The following is a 23,351-nucleotide window of genomic DNA, read 5'->3' as shown; positions in this document are numbered from 1 at the left end:
GAAAGGAAGTACACACAAAGTCCCACCTCTAACCAAGAAGCTATTTGTAATTAATACCTGTTTATAGAGGGAAAATCAGTTTCTTCCAGTAGAGTGTCACCAGGTATATGAACCACCTCAAGGGCAGACATCATGCAAAGGAGTAGTTGATCAATACCAAATGGATTCCATGTTTTTAAGTATGCTTTTTTTGGTTACAGCTTATTGGTTTCTGTTGTGTGCTTTGTTTCATTTTCTTGCTTTTACTTTGTTTTGTTTTGAGAGAGAGAATATGAAATCAGGAGGGGATCCAAGATCTGAGAAGAGTCAGGGAAGGGGAAGAATATGACCAAAATACTTTATAAGAAAAAACTTTTAAAAAAAAATCAATAAATGTAAACTTGGCTATGACATAAAGTATTACCTTGCTTCTATATTAACTAGATAAGGCATAATTTAACAAGTAAAAGAAAAAGTAAATAGGTTCCAGTACAGTGGAGCAGTACAGTGTCAGCCTTTCCCAAAAGACATAACCACCAACCACATTGGTTGGTATAAAACAAACGAACAAAGGACAAATCGTGGTCCAGGTCCAGGTCCACTTTACAAGCTCCTATCTTGACAAATAGCAGTTTCAAAACTGTCTCAGATAAGATGACAAATTGATAGTCATCACAGCAATGGTAATATTTCATTCACTAAGTGAACTAGAATTTAGTGATACAACATTATTTGAATAACTACAACTCTGAATTACCCTACTCTGCTTGCTATGGCATTCACACCAACCCACATCAACACTGTTGTAGTTTAATTCATCTATTTTCTGATATGTTTAGTGTACTTATTTAAGATCCAGGATGGAGAGCTCCCCATTTTCAGGTAGCAAATAGAGTTGGAAAGACCCTTTCCCATAAGCCTCACACAAACTGACAACTTTTCTTACTCTCTGAGACTCCCAAGAGTCTTTTAAATAATTACATGTGTTTTAAAAACTGTATTGGACTGAACATTGTGGTGCATATCTTTGATCCCAGCACTTAAGAGGCTGAGAAAAAAGGAGAACAACAAGCTCCAGCCAGCCTGAGCTAGATTGTGGAACCCTGCCTCAAAAATAAGTAGCTGCATTAGAAGCTGAAATATTACTTTGTCCTGTTTATGAACATGTTAAAATGTTTGTATATTAAGCACTGTATTAAGGCTTGATTTAATAGTATGTGGTCATGTATGTGAAAACCTAAGCACCAGTCATCCTTTTAAAATTGTGTCTAGTCCTAACAATATTATTCTTATGAACAAATCATACACGAACAAACAGAGCCTTGGGAATATCCTTGAGTTTAAGTGCCAAAGATCTGATCTTAGTATTGATTTTTTAACAGGCAAATACACAAGATCTCAGAGGTACAAGTATGCAGTTTTGTTCAATTCTGAATCTAGTAAGAAAATCCAAGTAGTTCAAGTATTTGTCTACCATTCAAGAAAGATAATTCAGTATAACACAAACTGAATTTATTGAACAAGCTAAACTGTAAAAGACATGTGACCAAACAAATCCTCTAAAATGTAGAGCAATATCCATATTATACTATATACATATAAAAAACTAACAGGTTTAGAAAGGCTCCTTGAGCTAACTAAATGATTCCCAATCCCAGTGCCCTCCACTTACTTTCTGCTGAATAACAATAAGCAAGCTATTTAACATCTCCAACTCTCTATTTCCTCATCCTTAAAATAAAAAATTACAATCACCATGTTACCTTATTGGGAAAGTCAAGAAATCCAAGTAAAATATGTGAACACTGGACAGCATATGATAAGAACTGAATAATACTACCTATAATAGGTTATATAAATATGTCTTTTCAAAAAAAAGTTCTTTTGTTTTGTTTTGTTTTGTTTTGTTTTTGTTTGTTTGTTTTTTGTTTTTTGTCTTTTGAGACAAGGTTTCTCCGTGTAACAGCTCTGGCTGTCCTGGAACTTACTCTGTAAACCAGGCTGGCCTCAAATACACAGAGATGCATTTGCCTCTGCCTCCCAAGTGCGGGGATTAGAGGTGTGCACCACTGCCCCTAGCTCAAATACAAGTTCTTAAAATTATCTTACTGTCAGAAGAAATTCCCAGATGCCTGTGCTTGAGTAATTGTACACACACGTGTATCATCAAAGCAATGATCACAATGCAGTTAGTATTCTATCAATAGGTGTTAATAATAATGTGCCCTCAGTAGATTATGGTGACTGCTAATATACTTTATTAGCAATGGAGAAAGCAACATTTTTCTTCAAAAGACCACATAAGTATATTAAAGAATGTTTAAAAATGGAATTCCATATCTAATAGTCATGAAGTTCTTTTCACCAGAATAGAAAAGCCACAGATATATATGATATACACACTTCTTAATCCAGGTTACATAAATCACTGAAGAACATTTTTCAAGACAAGCATAAGATGATACTACTGCAACATTTTAATTAAATATTAATATATGCAATATTTCAAGGTAAGAAATTTGGATATTTGTGCATAATTTACAATTCTGTAATAGAATCTATCTAGAGAAGCCATAGATAGCATTCTTAACTAGTGCAGCTTCTCTCCCAAGTGTAAAAACTGTAAAGCACATTGTCATTCACTCCAAGAAACAAGAATCAAAAACCATGTTGCAGACATGGCACGCCTTTTTTCTAGTGACTATTTACCTGTTCATAAACTACTCAAGGAAAGCCCTGATCAGAAGGAGAAATGATATTCATTATTTAATAACAGAAACCAGTCTAACTTATTAAAATATTATTTGTAAGATATAGGAAATAAATATTATGAGTGATACAAAAATTTATACAACTATCTTGCTGTTTTCCAAATGCCCATATATAATCAACTCTAAACAAAGAAGGGATCCAAATCTAAGTTGAAGTTCAATCCTGTAAACTTTCCTAAAAGCATTCCAGTAGTAAAACAGACTTGCCACTAAAATTAAATAACTTCATCATATATTCTAAAACAAGAAATGCAAACCTGCCTTTCGAGAGACAGAAAATAATGTACAATTAGGTTTAAAAGTTCCATTTGTGTTTACATATGAAACACTATCATTAATCAGTAAGTGACTCACAGTGACCACATACATAATACCCTGATACTTTATAACACTCAAGTAACCCTAAAAGAGTAAATTTAATGCTAAACAACAAAGCATAGCTAAAATCTTATCACTGACATAAATTACCAACAAAGTAAAAAATAAAAATAAGTCCATGGAATTGGAATGAATATACTCTCTGCCTTAGAGCTAATACTTTAATTTTCAAGAACCACAAAGAAAAAAAATCAAAACTAGTCAGTAACAATGCAGCGTCTAAAAGCAATAAACTCAAAATTAAGTTATAAATAATTTAAAACATGTCATGAAGATGTATTAATAATTCATCAGATAAATAATTTACTAAATAATCAAATAAATAAATAATGAAATACATAAATAAATCAGCAAATAAATAATTCTGCAAAATAACCTAAACAATAAGCCACCCAAACAAATCACAACCTATAAAACTACAACAATTTTCTGGATTCTGATAGTTTTAAATAAGCAAATGTACACAGAATAGATCAATCCTTGTTAGAATTAGAAATATTTTTCAATGCTATCGGAAGAAGTCCTCATTTTAATACATAAGAACATATTTTCAATTTTTAAAAGCAGCACAGGACTGGTTCTTATAAATTATTAAGATGATTATAATATCCACCTCTATATTTTGCATATATCTTTAACATATTTTCCCTGAAACAAATGGACATGAAATATTCTTAAGCTTCTTTTTCAGAGAGATACTTACAGTATGACAGTACTTCAGCCTTTCTGACAGTTTTCCTGTCTTCACCCAGCCATTAGAGACTTTCTGCAGTGGAACAACAGTAAGAATAGTTAGTAGGGACAGTGCTTCATTCACATAGAAGCCATAATATTTTATGAGTCCACAAAATAAGAGGAAGTGGACTGCATTAGTCACAAACTGTGTCAAGTTTTAGAAATTCAGCCTCAAAGTTAAGCTTTTTCTATTGAGGCTGACATACCAAGCTGTAACAATTTGCAGGATTTCAGATATGAAGACAAAAATTTACAAAGACAAAGCGACTGGTTGACATCTAAAGTGTCCTTAAATTTGAGAACCTCAAAGTCTTGGAGGGTGCACCATGAGGTCACTTAACTGTTAAGATCTGAATGTAGTCACAATCTAGTTAACATACCATAGGGGTCAAACTACTACTGAGACATATATTAGTCTACACTGAACATTTATCTAAAGTTGTTCATGTATTCCATATAATACAGCATTCTTGAAATCTTCCTGATTTGTCCATGAAAACCTTCATGATTCTGCAGATCTATGTTCTTCACTTAGCTAACACCGAAGTTATAAACCTTTTAAAAAGCAGTACTAAACAGTAAAATGGTCATAAAACAATTTTACTTTTTCAGCTATCAAAAATTTTTCAAAAATGCAAAAGCATTCTGTCATACAATATTTAGCCTTTAATGTTTTATATTTTGCCTTTAAAGCTATCAAATGTTTTCTGAAACAGTATTTATTATTACTAGAATTACTTGAGGGCTGAAGAGATGACTCAGTGGTTAAGAGGGGCACAGCTCTTCCAAAGGAGAATTCCATTCTCAGTACACAAAATAGGCAGCTCACAACCACCTATACAACTCCAACTCCAGGGTAATTAATCCAATGCCCCTGGCCTTTTGAGACAACACACACATACACATACATACACACACACACACACACACACACACACACACACACACACACACACAGGCACACACACTCACAGGCACATACCCCCATACACAGTTAAAAATACTTAACAAATATTAAAAGCACTTGTGACAGCTATTCTTGCTTGTCAAATTGACTACATTTGGAATGAACTAAAATCCAAAAGGCAGGGTATACTGTGAGGGATTTTTTTTTTTCCTTAATTCAATCCTTTGAAATGGGATGACCCCCTTTTAATATGGATCTTGTTAGGTAGGAAGATCCACCTGCCATCCAGATCTTTTGAGGTGGGAAGATCTACCTTCAGTCTGGGCCACACCTTCTGCTGGCAGCTTATATACAGGACATGGAAGAAGTAAGCCTTCTGTCTTTGCCTGCTTGAATTCCTTCTCACTGAGAAGTCCATTCCTTCACTGGCAGTAGAGCCTACTTCTTCAGGATTCTGCCATATACTGAAGACCAGATGAGATATCCAACTGGTGGACTGGATTCTTGGACCTTCCACTGTTAGAGAGCCACTGTTGGACGAGCTGGACTGCAGCCTGTAAGCCATTCTAATAAATCTTGTGTGTGTGTGTGTGTGTGTGTGTGTGTGTGTGTGTGTGTGTGTGTGTGTGTGTGTAGCTGGAGTTTTCTCCAGTCCTGCTTAAAGTAACCCATTTCTATTAATCTATACCTTGCCATGTGGCTCATGGCTTACAGGTATCTTTACATCTTGCTTCTCATGGTGGTGGCTGGCAACACCTCCTGACTCAGCCTTCCTGCTCCCAGAATTCTCCTCTCTCTTTGTCCCACCTATACGTCCTGCCTGGCTACTACTGGCCAATCAGCACTTTATTTATTAACCAATCAGAGCAACACATTCACAGCATACAGAGTGATATCCACAGCATGTGTGTAAATTCTGTAAGTTCTGTTCTTCTAGAGAACCCTGACTAATGTAGAATTCAAGAAGAAAATTCAGCAATCATGAAGCAATTCCTAAAATTAGGTATTTTCTATATCATTTTATATATTTCCTTCTCAATTCCAATTATTCTTCGGTATGAAGTTCAGTTTTCAACAGAGATCTCACTTCCACCAGAACACAACGTGTTTTTCCTTAGCTATGACCTAATAAACTAACACGGAGACCTTAAAAATTAGGTTACATCCCTTCCAAATCAAAAAAATAATTACAACCAAATAATGATTTAAACAACAGAAGTCCAAAAGTGAATAATCAAAGGCTGATTTGGCACCTTCTCCAACTATCTGTAGTCTGTTTCTTTCCATCTTTTGGTTCTGCCTCCTAGTGATTCTATTCAAAGTCACATTATCTTCTAAGCACACTGGGAATTACAACTAATATACACATACTGAAGCAGGAGGGTCAAGGAAGGAACAATTAAGTATCTCCAGTTCCCTTTTAAATTTCACATTGTACTGTATCTTATAAATGACTAATGCTATATGGCAAACCATATGATGCACATAATAAAACAGAGATAATACCCTGCAAATAAAATGAAATAAATAAATACAAATGTTCTAATTACGAAGGATCATTCCATACTGACAAAAATTAAGGAAAATATAAATGTTAACAATACAAGTAAATTAAAAGGATAGAATGCATGCCTATGATACTTTGATCAAATGCACCTCTACCTCCCTCCCTATCCTCCACTTCTCCCTCCGAACTTCACATGCTCTTTTTTGGTTTTTTTCCCAAACCCAATGAGAACACTTAGTGCTGCCTTGTATGTGAGTGGGTGTAGAACTAGAGGACAGGCAGTGTCTCGGGTAGAGTCAAAGGACAGCAACTCTCCTTTTGCCAGGAGCTATTGCCAATAGCTTCTCAACTAGGTATGAGTTTCATGAGCTGTGCTTTTGCAAAAGAGGTGATTATAACAATACATTGCACATTTCAAAAAGGTATAATGTGTTGACTGTTTTCACCATAAAGAAATAATACATGGGACATCAAGGTGACTTAGGAGATAAAGGTACTTTTCACAAAACCTGAAAACATGAGCTCCATCCTGGGATCAAAATAGTAGAAGAGAAATAACTACTCTCTTAAGTTGTCCTCTGACCTACAAACATGCATGCATGAAAACACACATACATACACACACACACACACACACACACACACACAGAGAGAGAGAGGCATGGACACACGTTTGCATGCACACACATGTGCAACAGTTTGAAAATGTAATAATACACACTTGAAAATGTGTATTTAACCTGAATGAATCAAATACTTAACATATACAAATTCTAAAGTATATTATTCCCTGACATGTATATTTGTCATATATAATTTCAGTATCAAATTTAGGGGCTAAGTATGTATCTCCATAGTAAGAGAATGTCAAAAGACCATTTGTTCAACCTCAAGCACTTAAGCAATAAAAACAACTAAATGTTTTAAATGCAGAACCAATCTGCAAACATTTTAGAAAGAACTAAATACTAGCGCATAAAATATGCTTCTTGCTGTGTTGTGGTCTTACACTGAGACAAGAAGATCACAAGTTTAAGGCTATCCTGGACTGAGACTCTATCTCAAAATAAATAAAATAAAGATAGACATAGATACATACATACATACATTTTAATTAAGAGTATGAAAGGTTATTTCTCTCAATTCAAAACAATACATCAAAGATGTTTTTAGAACAATTACCCTTATTATTTGTTGAAATGTCACAAGGGATACACAACTCCTATGAGTTGTCTATCCTTTTTTTCTAACAAATTCTATAATATTCCAATATACATCAAATTTCAGGAAGCACTGAATTAAAGAGAAAATACCACACAAATAATATAAACACAAAACATTAATAGTGGCTTAGCTATGGTATTACAAAGGAAAGCTAAATTTCATTTTCTCTATTTATTTTATTCCTTTCTTGTTGTTTGAATCTTAGATGGTCTTTTAATAATAATAAAAAAAAAAAAAACAGAGCCAGATATCAGGGTGAAAGTGGAATGATCAGAGAAACAGAACAGCCATCTACTAGTTCTTACCTCTATGAAATCTTCAGCCTAAAGAGAGAGAGTTCCTGTTTCCTCACACCTTCTATACCTTTCTCTGCCCTGCCACATCACTTCCTGGGGTTAAATGTGTGAGTGCTTCCCAAGCAAAGGCATAAAATCTCAAGTGCAGGGATTAAGGGTGTGTGCCACCACTGCCTGACCTCTATGTCTAATTTAGTGGCTGGCTCTGTCAGATCCTCAGGCAAATTTATTATGGTACACAATATATCACCACACTTTCTAACTTTCTATAATGAACATATCAATTTTTTTCATCAAAGATTATGGCATAGACAAGGAGCACCACTGGCACCTCAAGTACCATTCATTCTGCTGGTGCAAATGGTCTGAGCAGCAGAATAGCCTGAACAGCAGCCTGGACCTGTGCAAGACCTTCTCCTGTTCCAGGCCTCACACAAAGCTAGCAGCTTTCCCAGGCACTTGGTATGTGGGCTGGACAAACACCCAAGTAAAGAATGAGCTGTCTCCAGAATCCAAATAGGCCCACCAAAGGTTGTGCTTCTTTCTTAGTGGTGGGAGGGGCCAGGTACAATAACTTATCCTTCACCTCAGAAGGAGTATCTCTGCATGCCCCACACCACCGGACCCCTAAGAACTTCACTGAGGTAAAAAGCCCTTGAGTTTCGGCTGGATTTATTTCCCATCTTCTGATGCATATATGTGTTACCAATGAGTTCAACATGGTTGCTACCTCCTGCTCACTTAGTCCAATCAGCATAATGTTGTCAATATAGTAAACTAATGTGATAGTTTGTGGAAGATTCAGATGATCAAGATCCTTTCTAAACTAAGTTATAACACAGGGCTGGAGAGTTAGTATATCCCTGAGGCAAAACTGTAAAGGTATACTGTTGGCCTTGCCAACTGAAAGCAAATTGCTTCTGGTGGTCCTTTTAGGCACATACCAATACCAAGAAAAAGGCTTTTGCTAGATCAAAAGCAGCATATCATGTACCAGGAGATGTGTTAACCTGCTCAAATAAGGATACCACATCTGATACAGTAGCTAAGAGTGGATTCACTACTTACTAAGTTTTCAATAGTCAACTGTCATTCTCCATGATCCATCTGTCTTTTGCATTGGACAGATAGAAGAGTTAAAGGAAGATGTGATGGGAACCACCATGCCTGCATCTTTCAAGTCCTGAATGGCGGTACTAATTTCTGCATTTCCTCCAGGGATCTATTACTGTTTTTGAATCACTACTTTCCCTGTCAGAGGCAACCCTACAGGCTTCCATTTAGCTTTTCCAACCATAATAGCCCTCACTGCACAGGTCAGGGAACCAATGTGAGAATTCTGCCAACTTCTAAGTACATTTATCCCAATTATACATTCTGAAACTGGAGAAATAACCACAGGATGAGTTCAGGGAACCAATGGACCTACTGTGAGTTAGACAGACTTCATTCAAAACTCTATTCGGCCAAAAACACATGATCTTCATAAGCCCCTACTTTAATTGGAGGGCCACATGTTTCTTGGGATCTCCAAGAATCAGTGTCAATTCAGGACCAGTATGCAACAGACCATAGAAGGTCTGTTTCCTTTCCCTCAGTGTACTGCCACCCTTGTAATAGGCCGTAGGTCCCTCTGGAGAAAGACTAGAGAAAGGATAGGTATTTTATCTTAGGTATTTTATCAAGGTCCTTCCTCTGTGGGAACCCGGCCATCCCCATATTTAGGGAGTTCTGGGTCTGAAAACTGGCTCAAGTCTGGAAATTGATTCACAGGCCATGATTCCCTTTTGCCATTATTCATATGGAATCTTTCTCATTTGTTTGAGAATTCTTCCAATTATACACATCAAACAAAATGCAGTAGGCTTACCTATTTCATGCCTGGAAATACCATATTTGATAACTCAGTACCAATGGTCCATATGAGTCACACAAGCACAAAATTAACTTTGTCTATGCTGCCCATTACGATAATTATGATAACCTTGACTTTGGTGATTCAGTGCTGTCACCTGGCCCCTGCTACTTTGGGACCCAATTAAACCCACTTCATTTAATTTGTCCAGCTGGGCAGCAGAATCTCCAACCCTAAGGTCTGGCACAAGGAAGAGGGCAACAACAAAGCTCTTTGAATGCACTGGTGCTCCTCTCACCAGTTTGCACTGAGAGGATTAGTGAAGGGCGTGTCTTCACGGCCTTCTCGTGGTAGAGGAGGAGGCACACAGTATACCCACTCTAGCGTTGCAATTTCCTGAGCCTTAAAATTTCTTCATCAACATTAAAACAAGGGACATCAGGCATCTCCAAATCCTTTTCAGTAGACCATCTTGTGACAAATGCTTCAGCCAACCATTCAAACAAACATTTGACACCTCTGCGCAAGCTTCCATGTTAAACCTAAAATCTCCATTCAGTGGGCCCAAATCAATAAATTCAGCCTGATCCAGTTTTATGTTCCTTCTACTATTATCCCACACCCTTAAAAATCCTTAAAAATATAATAGATTCTTTTAATTTCAAATACAGATTCTTTTACAGATGTTGTTGATCAGATTTACATTAGACACTCTGAATTTGTCTCATAAGACAGTATCACTTAAAGTACTCTGAAATCAAATGTACTTAAAATATACTTAGTAAAACTGAAACTATGGCATCATATCCACAAAGAAATACATCATAATATCTTTATAAATGTTTGTTGTTTTTCAAATATTTTATGTATAACTAACTGAAGCATCACAATAGATCCATGGAATTCTGGCATTTGTAAGATCAGATTCAATAATGGCTAAAAACTTAGAAAGTGACAACATGTGAATATGTATGTATGTATTTATATGTATGTATGTGTGTATATATATATATATATATATATATCATATACAAAAGGAATATAACTATGTAAAGAGAAAAGTATTTAAAATCCACTTAATGGCAACCTAGTAGTCATGCTACCATAAAACTGAAACAACAATACATAGCAAACTAAACAAACTGATGAGTTAACCTTTTTGACTCAGTTTCACCAAATTCAAATAATTTAGCAAAATTATGTTTCAATGAAATTACTTATTGGAGTTGGCACGATTCACCCACTTCTACCTCTAAGAATACAGAAAAGGGATTTAAATAGAAAAAAAAAAAAAGGCTGATTAAATCTTCCATCCAAGTCAAGACTAACCATAGCAAAAAAACTGTCCGCCACACTTAGCCAGGAAGAAGAAAAGGTTATGTTGCTAAGAAGATGGCTCAGTCTGGAAAGTGTTCAAGGCCCTCATAAAAGGCCAGGCATAGCAGTGTGCATCTGTAATCAGAGCACTGGGGGGGGGGGGGGGGAGGCACACACCGGAGGATCTCCAGGGCTTGCTGACCAGCTAATCCGGCTGAATCAGCGAGAACTAAGTTCAATGAGCGATCTTGTCTCATAAAATAGAGAGCAGAATGATTGAGGAAGACACCCACATGCATGCAGACACACAGGGATTAAACCATTTGGAGAAAATCAGTGGTAGAACTTTAGAGAACAATTAGAGAATTCTTCTCCCAACTATCCATGCCTATTCTGTACTGATGTAATGCCTGAGCAGACAACAAACAATTTAGTAGTTTAAAGCTGAATTTAAGTTGGAAGTTTATGGTGAAGTTGAAAGAAAATAAGTTACTTAAACTAGATATTCAGGGTAAGAGACTACCTGGGACTTACCAATTCAAACTTTGACAGCTCATACCAAGCTTAACTACCAACCCATTCTAAGACAAAATAAATAAACAAACTAGTACATGGTACCTTTTGAGATTTTACCATTATAATCAACCATATGTACCTCCAGGTTCCTTCAAACTGTTTTTACTTAAAGCAGGCTTTAAAAAGTATATTCACCTACATAGGCACATTCATTCATGCACAGAAAATGGTGCCCAAATTGTGATTTTTTTCCTTTTATATATGAAAGTGGAATAAGTACACTAAATTCTGAGTAACACAAAATGAAAATTAATGTACTTCAAAAATAAATTCTAAAAAATAAAAGCAAACCATAAGGGTATTACCTTTTAAATTTCATCCATAAAAATCAAACCACAAAACAAAAATTCCTATCATAACATGTGTACTGGCTTAACAATTCAGGGAAAACAAAAGCAGTAGTTTACTTCTAAATGTGTCAAAGAGGATATGAGCATTATTGCAGAGAAATTTTAATAACCAAAACCACAATAACTAAATACTAAAGTCATGAATCAAGACCACAAACACTCTATCCAAAACATTTGTAACAGGTGCTGCAACAGCCACTGCTCTGGAAATAAAACCCCAAATTGGTATATTAATCATTATTTTTCTTCCATGTGAAATATATTACTTGGTAACAATGATCATGTTAATTCTTTTCCCACTCCAAAATAGCCCTTTAAAATTCACACCTGAGAAGAATGCACCCTGTTTTGCATGTCTCTAAAGAACTGACCTAAAAAGTCTCTTCCTTCTGATCAAATCAGATTGCTATTCTTTTCTTAAAAAGGTATGTATTTTATATTTGAATGAAAGAAAACATATAACATTTTTACAGCCAGTCAGCCATTATCCCCTATAAAACTGAACACATAAAGAATCAATGTACCTTTACATACAAACTGACAGATACAAACACAGACCCGTGCACAGGGCCCACCCACACACTATTGTGGGACTAGAGAATGAACCATGGGCCTCACCACGCTGGGCAAGCACTCTACCACTGAGCTATATTCCCAGCCTGCTTTCCCCTTTCTCTCTCTTTTTTATTTTAGTTTGTAAAATGTTTTATTCAATTACCCAGACTAGCCTTGAACTTCTGAACCTCATGCTTCTACCACCAAGTACCTAGGATTTCAGGGCTGAACCACGAGGTTAGGTTCTTCTGAAACTTTTAAAGGAACATTTATTTTTCAATGGTTAATTCTTAAAATTTATTATATATTATTTTACAGAAGAATACTTGTTAACTATTTTATCATCTTTTTTTCTCTAGCAATTAAGAACTAACACTAGTATTAAGCTGTAAATATTAGCAAGAAAATGAAGTGGAAATAGTTCATGCCTTGTTCTCACCTAATTATAAAAATTAACTTAAAAGGTTATGAGACTTATTTCGAATTCTGTTTAGTTAAAATCATAACTATTTCTAATTATATCCCTGAACTGAAATTAAAATAAATTAAACATTCTGAATTGAAATTATCATTACAAATTTTACAATTAAGTCATTCTTATAATTTATATGAAATCTTTTAACAAAAATTAGATCTAAAATTCTAAGACCTTTTTGTAAATAAAGTCATATTTTCAGTCACCTTTTGATTAGATTGACATTTATATGTAAAGACATATAGGTTATTATTTTTGGATTTAAGTTCCTTCTAAAAAGTGTAAATAAAAATCAGTAACTAAAGGTTATTTAAAGTTTTACAAATTAAATTAAACTTCCTAAACTTGGAATAAGTTTTGGTAAATGCTTCTTATTTAAAAAATGTAAACTGCCATATAATTATAAATGCAATTTAAATCTGTTACTTAATTTGAGATAATTTAAATTCAAAGAAATAAAGAATAGTTATTATAACTTTTAATTATACTGTATTTGAAACACTTATTTTTATGTCACTTTAGGAAAAAGTAAAGTTATATACCATTTCCACCTCAATTTACTGTCAATGTTTTACTTTGTATTAAAACTCATCCTTGTGTTCTAAGAGTAGCATGCACTCAATTTCACTCTTCAATAACATTTGTAAATTTGCTATAGTCAAGGGCAGCCCATAAAAAAGAAAGTTAGACAACAAGAACTTTAGGTATACTTTACAAATAAAGTTCCTATAATCACTTAAGAGACCAAATTTGACTCCCTGGATGGCTATTGATTGGACTATTTAAACTATTATAATCAAAAATTTTTACAAAAAAAATTAATGTAACAAATATCTAAGAGAAATATTTCACATTCTGCGGTAGGAACTATGCTTTCAATATTTTACTATATAAAAATCAGATAAAGTAAGTAGTTTAGTAATTCTTTATACAGGTTTTCATTTTTGTGAATTAAACACAAATTTAGTGTTTCATGTTACTCAGTCCAGTTTATTCACAACTGTACACAAAAGCTACATAAACAACAAAAAGACACAGCTGTTCCAAGAAAGTCAAGACAGTTTCCTGTATAGGAAGAAATGGAATATAAACATGCTATACTAAATCTTGTAGCAAATTTACTAATGAGCTTTTGGTTGACAAATTTAAAACTTTTTTTTAAACATACACAGTACCTTTACAATCTCTGTCGTCACCAATCAAAATTTATACTGAGTAAAATTCACATTATGCCCTCTAATTTAAATAAATACAAAAGAATATCTGTTCACTCTCTGTACATTATAAAAGAATAAACAGAGGCAAAACTGAAGCCTGTTTACAACCTCTAGAACAGTGGTTTTCAACCTGTAGATCTAGTAAGACCATTGAAAAACAAAGATATTTACATTACGATTCATAACTGTAGCAAAACTACTGTTAATAAGTAACAACAAAAACAATTTTATATGGGGGTCTCCACAACATGAGGAATTGTATTAAAGGGTCGCAACATTAGGAAGGTTGAGAACCACTGCTCTTAGGATGACCTCAATAGTCACCACTCCCTTAATTGGTAGGTAAATTCACTTCTCATCTTTTATTTACATATTCAATAAAGTTGTTTTATATATTTTTCAATTATCATAAATGGTATCACACTGAAATTATTTGCTACTTCTAATTTAATTGTAGTTTTGAAATCTACTGGTATGGCAATCTGCTTCATCTTATTGTAAAGTACTAGGCCACATATCCATATATTTTATTTATCCATTCCCCCACTAATGAACATTTAGGTTATTTCTCCGTTTTCACTGCTACAGTGTTTTAACATATATCCTTGAACAAGTCTGTCTGTCTCTCTTTGTGTCTGTAACAGAGAGAAAGGGGGTGGGGGAGAGGGGGAGAGGGGGAGAGGGGGAGAGAGGGAGAGAGAGAGAGAGAGAGAGAGAGAGAGAGAGAGAGAGAGAGAGAGAGAGAGAGAGAGAGAGAGAGAGAACACAAACAGAAAGATGAGAAGGACAGAGAGAGTAGTTTCTCTAAAGCAGTTAGAGTTTCTCACCTTAGTAGTTACATTTGATACTAAGTAATACTTAATTTTTGTGGCTTGTCCTATTAAGTTATAGGTAGGAACTTTAGCAATAGCTCTGACCTCTATCTAGCAGATGTCAATAATACCATGTATGACAAAAACATTTCCAGATATTGCCAAATGTCCCCCAGTTGTAAAATGGCTCATTTGAGAGTCACTGTCCTCAAGTCTGAGAGTTCCAAATACCCCCAAAAAACAAAACAAACAAATTCAACGAATCTGAAGACAAAATGAATAATAAGAACATCCCAGCACACCATCTCTCCATATTGCTCATATTACAGCACCAAGAAGCCAGAATGAAACAGATGAATGATTAGCAAGTATTGGCCTGTGTTGAAAATCAAATTATAGAAGCCTGGTACTCAATCTAAAGATTTACTTCAACATTCTATACTAAGGAATCATTAAAAGTTTCCGGGGAAATGTATGGAAGATGAATCAAGCATCAATAAGAATGAACTGATGGGGAAACACAAACAAGGAGGCCAATCTGAACAAAGGCTAAGATTCAGAACAAAGGTTCAGAAATTCTGAGGAAGACACTAGACACAAAAACCATGCAACAAACTCATCTTGACATCTTAAGCAAGAAAAGATAGGGGAAAGACTGTCTTTATTTATTTACTCATTCCATCAGGCAATACTTACGTAAATTCTATTACAATATCCTTAACGCTGCTAAGTAATGCAAGGATCAAAGTGTCAGAAATAGCACTGAGGTTTTGAGTCTCAGAAAATGATATGGGAAAAAAAAAAGACATATCTGGACAGAACACTGGATTTCAAGACTAGTGGTTAGGATTTTAGAAGTTTTGAGGATTTTGTCCTAAGAATTTTATTTCTATGTAAAGTATTCTACAATACATCTCAAAGGTTTTAAACTTATAAAATCCTTGAAACAGTAAAAGAATGTGTTAATATAAGATTAAAATAATAAATATGTATCTGAACCTAAGAACTAGAATATTCCAATATCCCCTACTTCTTACTTTGTTCCTCCCCAAATCTATCCTGTCCCATAAACACATAACTAATTAACACCATAGTGATCTTTTCTTAACTATACTCTTACTTTTTCACTCCATATGTATATATAATTAAACAATATGTTTAGCTGTTAATCTGTGTTGAAGTTTCCCATTTGATATAATGGACATTTACACATTTTTCAGTTAAGAAACACTAAATTTTTTTTTCAATAAACACTCTGTTTTTAAAATAATCAATGTGGACATCTACTTTGTAGATTTATAAGCCAATTTTTTAGATGACTTTTAAAAAATATTAGAAGAGGGGTAACCTGCATGGCTAGGTAATGCTGCTTGTTCATAGAAGTCTTAAGTTATTAAACAAAAATCTTCCTGAGGTAGGTGAGGCAAGCCCTAAAGCCCACCCCCCAAATAATACATTTGCGATCATTCTTGAGAGTCTACCAGCTAGATGGTAAGATTGTATTGCTCAAGGTACACCAGGGATGCAAGATACAGAGAAGTCAAGATAAAACTAAGGCGGACATTTTCTCCCTGCTGGCTAGCTTTGATGGTATCAGAAGGTACAACACAGGGTACTGTCAGAGAAAAGGCATCAACAAACTTGCCAAGCTGTGAATTCTGCAAACTACAATGCCGATGTACTAGTCAAGATGTGCCTAATGATGTAAAAGGAAACAACCAAACAATCTGATTAGATTTGAGAACTCTACCAAAAGAGAGAAGGTCTGGTACTATAAACCTACAAACAAACAAACAAACACATGGCTGGGAAGATCATATGTTGTAAGAATTTACTACATCATTTGTCTAAATTGAAATGGCACTAAATTGCTTTCAAAAATATCCATTTATACCCATTTATACTCTCAGCCTCAGTCCTTTGGAAAAACTTCTCATTCAGCAATGCAGAAGCAGAGGAAAGAATCCTAAGCCAGAAGATAGGGAGAAAGCTGCAAAGGCTAGTTTGGGGGTGAGACTATTACAATCATCTCACAGTGTCTGCTGTTAACAGTTCAGCATGAATCAGGGATGAGCACACACAGCTCCATAACCTTTTAATCTATTGGATACTAGTAAGTTTCAGCAAGAGAGGCAGTCACTATCTTCAGTTGTGTTGGGTACCTTACTGGTGAGCATATCAGACTCCAATGGATGGTTCCCAGCCAAAAAAAAAAAAAAAAAAAAAACACAAAAAACCTAAGAGCCATGAATGTAGGAACCCTTTGTGGAGGAGACAGGGCTGGCAAGCATGAGAGAAACACAAGAGATCACAGGTGGGTGGTAAGAGTGATCAGAATGAATTAAGTGCATTATGAAATTGGCAAAAACAAATATACTTTAAAAACTGAAACCTTTAAAAAAAAAAGAACTTGTGAAACATGCTAACAGAACTTACGAACAGAGATTACAAATGTTCTTCCCAAAGGACTGGAAACCAGGAACTACAAAAGCTGCCAAACTTACACCATTCTATCTTTTGAGGACTTCTCTGGAAATGAGCTTCACTTTGCTCTCTACATACCAGTTTATTTGTTTTTTCTTAACATTTACCATTGTTTTATGTATATAAGTGCTTTGCTTGTATGTATATAAGTGCACCATGTATGTGCAGTATGCCCAAGGAGGCCAGAAGAAGGTGTTGGATCTCCTGAAATTGGAGTCAGAGGTGTTTGTAAGCTGTTACATGACTGCTGGGAACGGAACGGCATCTTCCACAAGGGCAGTAAGTATGCTTAACTGCTGAGCCATCTCTCTGAACACATTCCTTATTTTTCTATGACTATGACTGATTGCCCTAGCCCTATTTTACGTATCTTTTTCTAAGAAAGCCTAACAAAGTCCAACTTCTATCCTTAACATCTAAGGTCTTCAAATTACTGAAAATTGGCTTGATCCAATTTAGCATAAAGGATAATCCATGTTTCTAACAGTTAGTTGTGCACTGAAAATATGATCACATTTACAAAAATCTGCAAACCTACACAGAGAGCAGAGATATCACTCCTAGAAGAAAAAAAAACTAAAAAAAAAAAAAAAAAAAAAAAAAAAAAAAAAAACTTCAATGAATCCTATAATCAGTACTTAAAAAGCCAAATAAGTACATGCAGAACCCAATAATTTTCTTACCGTAGCTATCAGCTTATCTCTAGCTACCTACACCACCCCCTAATTGTTTTATGCTCCTCCTATTGCTAATGCTCTTAACGGTCTCTCTGCAGCATATCCAACTTTAAACTGCCTTATTTATACCAAGAGGTCTTCTCCTGGCTCTTTTCTGATATCTCAGTTTTCTTATCTTGTTCATTTTTCTCTGCTTGACCCTTAAATGTGATCATTTTAAAACAGCACAACAAAAATCCCAAGTAACAAATGTATTATCCCCAAAACTTCAAACTTTGTGGGGTTTTTTTGTTTTGTTTTTGTTTTTTGTTTTGTTTGTTTTTTTTGTTGTTATTGTTTTTGTTTTTTGAGACAGGGTTTCTCTGTGTAGCTTTGGAGCCTTTCCTGGAACTCGCTTTGGAGACCAGGCTGGCCTCAAACTCACAAAGATCCACCTGCCTCTGCCTCCCGAGTGCTGGGATTAAAGGCGTGCACCACCACCACCACCACCACCACCACCACCACCACCACCACCACCACCACCCGGCTCAAATTTTGTGTTTTTGAAAGGACAGCTTAACAAATTACTTTAACAAAGAGAAAAAGACAGCATCTTCCACAAAACAGGGGAAAGTTTTTTTATTTTGATTTTAAAGGCCATACCACTACAAACATTTTGATTTATTAAAATTATTTTTCATATATAGCTTTTCATTATAGCAACTTCTTTTATTTTATTTAATTAACATTTATTTTACATACCGACCAGTTTCCCCTCCCTCCTCTCTTCCCATTCCCTCCCCATGCCTCCCATCTACTTCATTCCCATCCACTCCTGTCTCCATTCAAAAAGAGGCAGGCCTCCCAAGGGCTTGACTGAGCATGGCACATGAAGCTACACACTTGCAGAGGGCCTAGGTTGATCCCATGCAGGCTCCCTAACTGTTGGTCCAGAGTCCATGAGCTCCCATAAGCTCATGTCAGCTGTCTCTGTGGGTTCCACAGTCATGACCTTGACACTCCTCCCCACTCCCCACCCCCGACTTGTACAATCTCTTCTCCCTTTCTTCAACAGGACTCCTGGAGCTCAGCCCAATGCTTGACTGTGCAGCTCTGCATCTGCTTCCATTAGTTACTGGATGAATGTTCTCTGATGACAATTAGGGTAGTCGCCAATCTGATTACAGGGGAAGGCCAGCTCAGGCACCCTCTCCACTATTGCTAGGAATCTTAGCTGGGGTCATCCTCGTGGATTCCTGTGGGTTTCTCTGGCACCAGTTTTCTCCCTAACCCTGAAATGCACCCATCAAGATGTCTCTTTCATTACTCTCCCCCTCCATCCTGCCCCCAACCTGGCTCCCACTCCCAGCCCAGCCAACCCACTCCCTCAAGTTCCAATCCCTCTATTCACTAGCTGCCACCCCCAGTTTACCCAGGAGATCTCTTCTAGTTGTATGATTGAATATCCTTTGAGTATATGCTCAAGATTGGTATAGCTGGGTCTTAAGGTTGATTGATTCCCAATTTTCTGAGAAACTGACACAATGATTTCCAAAGTGGCTGTACAAGTTTGCACTCCCACCATCAATGGAGGAGTACTCCCCTTACTCCACATCCTCTCCAACATAAGCTATCATCAGTGTTTTTTATCTTTGCCAGGAAAAGTGTTTTTAAAACATGTATATAATAAGAAAATTGTATACAGAATATATAAAAACTCTTAAAATTTAATAATGGAAGACAATCCAATTAAAACTAGGTAACAAATTTGAACAGACAAATATCTGTAGAAAATACACAAGCAATAACACATGAAAAGATGTTTAACATCATTAGAAATACAACTAAAAACAGGGAGGGGTAAAGTCAGAAAATGGCTAGGTCAGGAGTACCAAGTTCTCTCTGTCTACACAAATGTCCAAAAAGCATCAGCAACAGTAACTGTCAAATCAAACTAGTCTATACTACACAAGAGTAAAATAATTATGCAATTGAATCAAGAAAAAGAAACTCTAATACCACAATGGTGTGTGCTAATTTTATAGGCCTCAGACACAACCTTCAACACCCCCCCCACACACACACACACACACACACACAGAAAAGGTAGCCTTAGGCCATATTTCTTGGTCTCTGGTTCAAAACCATTGTGTTGATTCTAACTTGTATAGAAACTCATTTCTGTTTTCACCTAAGAATCAATTTTGAAAAGGAGTGATCATCTTGAAAAACCTGGCAAGCAGAGCTATAACTTATATATGCATGGAACAAAGTATTACAGTTACAAATATACACTAGACTACCTAAGTTCTCAGAAGTTTAAGCTGAGAATTTCTTTCAAGAGTACAGAGGAAAATTTACAAGACAATGTGCATACCCACACAAAGATATACGAACAGAAAAAAACTTTAGATAACTCTATGATTTCACCCTGAAATTATCCTTAATTCTATCCTTAATCTAGTAAGCCTTACATGATTTCCTCCACCCAGAAGCAATCTGTAAACAATAGAAATATATTCCTTTGCTTGCATTTTTTTCACTTTTTGCATTCAAGGTAAATACTCCATCAGAATATTAAATGAACATAAGCTAAGAGAATTTACTGACCATATATATGAAACGCAGTCTTTGAAATAAATGATTTGAGAAAAATCACTAAGGAAAAAAGGCAAACCTTGAAAAAGATACTATGAAGCCAGTCTTGATTGTTCACACATTTAATCCCAGCACTGTGAAAGCAGAGGCAGGCAGATCTCTGAGTTCAAGGCCAGCTGGTCTATATAGTAAATTCCAGGATAGCTATTACCACTTATGAAAAGAATCAAGAAAATACAGTTGACTGAAATAAATAAAATGCACTGAGAGGAATATCCCTGAGAAAGTCTAAACAATTAAGTCATGGTACAAAAAAATATATATATTAACAAGTCTAAGCAACAGGAAGAAGATGTAATAAGCAAATGTGAACATGTGAACACAGATTTCAAAGACTGTTGGACATCAACAAGCAAACAACAAATACGTAAGGGAACAACAATAAAAGGACAAAAAGAATTTTTGATGAAATGAAAAAAAAGTCTTCCTTAATCTGATGGAGGACCGGAATCTACAAATCCTAAAAGCTCAAGAAACTCCAGGTCAAATAAAGTCACAAACTCACAAAGAAACACATAACCAAATGTGCTGTAATCAAGTGTCCTTAGTAAGATTATCCACAATCTGCCACCAGAAAACGAACCAGGAAACAGTGGGGTTACATATTTAAATACGATAGGGGAATCAAAAACAACAACTCATTACAGATAATTTTATCTGTCAATTTAACTAGGCCATGGGCTGACAAAACATATCAAAAGAAGAACAGAACAAAAGGGCTAATAGGAAACTGACTGACACCTATAGATCAGGATGTCAGTCTTTTCCTGCTTGCATAGTGAAACTAAAAATACTGGGTCTTGTATCTCAAGCTGACCATCTTACAAACTAGAATACTGACCATCACATTTCCTGTTTTTTAAGTTTTCATACCAGAAATATACATTCAGCTCTTTTGTGTCCCCAACTTGGCTAAAATGCAGATCTTGGGACTTTCTGATGTCTATAATTACAAGAGCCAATTGCTCATAATAAATCCACGAGTCTGAAGGTATAGTTCAGTATAATGCAACTTAGTACATACACAAGACCTTGTTACACACACATACATAGATACACAGACACACACAAAGACAGACACACAGACACACAAAAAACACCCCTTTGTTGTCATTACCAGGACATCCTCCAACAAGACAACAATATGGGTGAGTTGGTAAAGGACCCAGAGATAAACCACTCCAGAGACAGTTACAGGGAACAGCATCTGTTTTATTGCACATGAGTAACCACTTATGTAGTAGAAACTTACTGATTGTGATTGGTTAGAATATTACTTCAGATTAGATAGTGAATGCTCATACCACCAAGAGTCTCTATGGGAAGAAGCACATTAAAGGAGATGTGGAGAGTGCAGGCCAGCTACTGCCTACTCATGCTACTTGAGAATTCAGTGTTCTGACTTCAGGTGCATTTTCTCCTACACCCCTCTGTATTTAATTCATATGTATTTTAAAAGAGATGTCGTTCTCATACTCCTACATGTATTTCTTGATAACCACATGCTATGTGTCTTTTCCAGAAGAAATATAATAACTATTCATCCTAGATAAGAGAAGACACCAAGAAACTAAAGAATGGATTGCATCCAACTCCAACTTAGTGAAACTATGAATTTTCTGGAGTTGCTTACAGGATCATAAGTAATTTAAAGGCAACCCATCTACCAGGAAATCTCTAGCAACTGACAGGTAACTACACCTCTTAAGAGTCCGCCTAGTCTACAGAGTGAGTTCCAGGACAGGCTCCAAAGCTACAGAGAAGCCCTGTCTGGGAAAAAAAAAAAAAAAAAAAAAAAAAATCCCACCCAATTCAATTGTTTTACCTTTTATAAAACCTTATGGGGAAGAAAGGCCTCAAGAGGATTTCCGGAACCTTGTGAACCTCTTCTCCCTCCCTATGAGGTTATGTTAAATGTTGAGGGCACAGAGGTCCTTGTACTCACAGAGAAGCACTAAGAGAACCAAGAATGTTAATCACACAGGGGTGTCTTCTCAATGGAAGAGATAAAAATCAAATACCTGTACTCCATCCAGAAAGCTGAGAGTGGCTTTTGTTAGTAATCTAGTGACCTTTTCATTATCTGTGGAGGAAGACCTGACCCACCTTTTGTGAAAGAAGCAGATCTCACCAAAATTCCCCAGAATAATTATTCCAGACTCTTCCCTCCCTAGACCATTACCCATCCCCAGGTGAGATGGCACATATACTTTATGGCTTGCTGACATCTGTGCTATCTGTCAGAGACCACACTAGGCCTTTTTGATATAGAACTTACTTTTATGGTCACATGTACTTTGTAAAAGAATTTCTATGTAGCCACACCTTAACCTTTATTGTGCACTTAGAATTGGACTGATTGTTGTCTGGAAACCTTTTCCCAGATTGTACTGTGTTTTAAATATGTTGACAATGAACCCCTTGGCAATAGACTCTCCAAAGTCTGATCCAGGTTGATGAAGTTAATCTGCATCTGGTTTTCATTCTTGTTTCTTTGAGAGGTTGGCTTCCCTTCTTGGATACCTGCAGGGACCAAGACCACCACTACCACCACCCCAAGACCAACACAGAACTTCATGCACTACCTATCTCACAACGG

At 35.9% G+C, this 23,351-nt stretch overlaps 1 protein-coding gene across 31 annotated transcripts in view; it reads right to left on the bottom strand.

The window, feature by feature from the left end:
• Tbc1d5 (TBC1 domain family member 5) overlaps nt 1–23,351 on the bottom strand; it is a 453,313-nt gene that overhangs the window by 403,894 nt on the left and 26,068 nt on the right. For 26 of the 31 annotated variants that reach the window (XM_076557560.1, XM_076557565.1, XM_076557572.1 and 23 more), the window contains exon 2: nt 3,832–3,894. The exons of 1 other annotated variant lie outside the window; for it this stretch is intronic. The gene's annotated coding sequence lies outside the window, so the exon portion shown is untranslated. Of the gene's footprint in view, nt 1–57; nt 297–3,831; nt 3,895–23,351 lie in introns of all 31 variants that reach the window. 4 more of the 31 variants (XM_076557545.1, XM_076557570.1, XM_076557552.1 and 1 more) reach the window with 1 other exon arrangement.

This window comes from Peromyscus maniculatus, chromosome 21, assembly GCF_049852395.1.
Source record: "Peromyscus maniculatus bairdii isolate BWxNUB_F1_BW_parent chromosome 21, HU_Pman_BW_mat_3.1, whole genome shotgun sequence".
NCBI classification, from domain to species: Eukaryota; Metazoa; Chordata; class Mammalia; order Rodentia; family Cricetidae; genus Peromyscus; species Peromyscus maniculatus.
The sequence above is the reverse complement of the archived record's forward strand: the minus strand, read 5'-3'. Positions and strand labels throughout refer to the sequence as shown.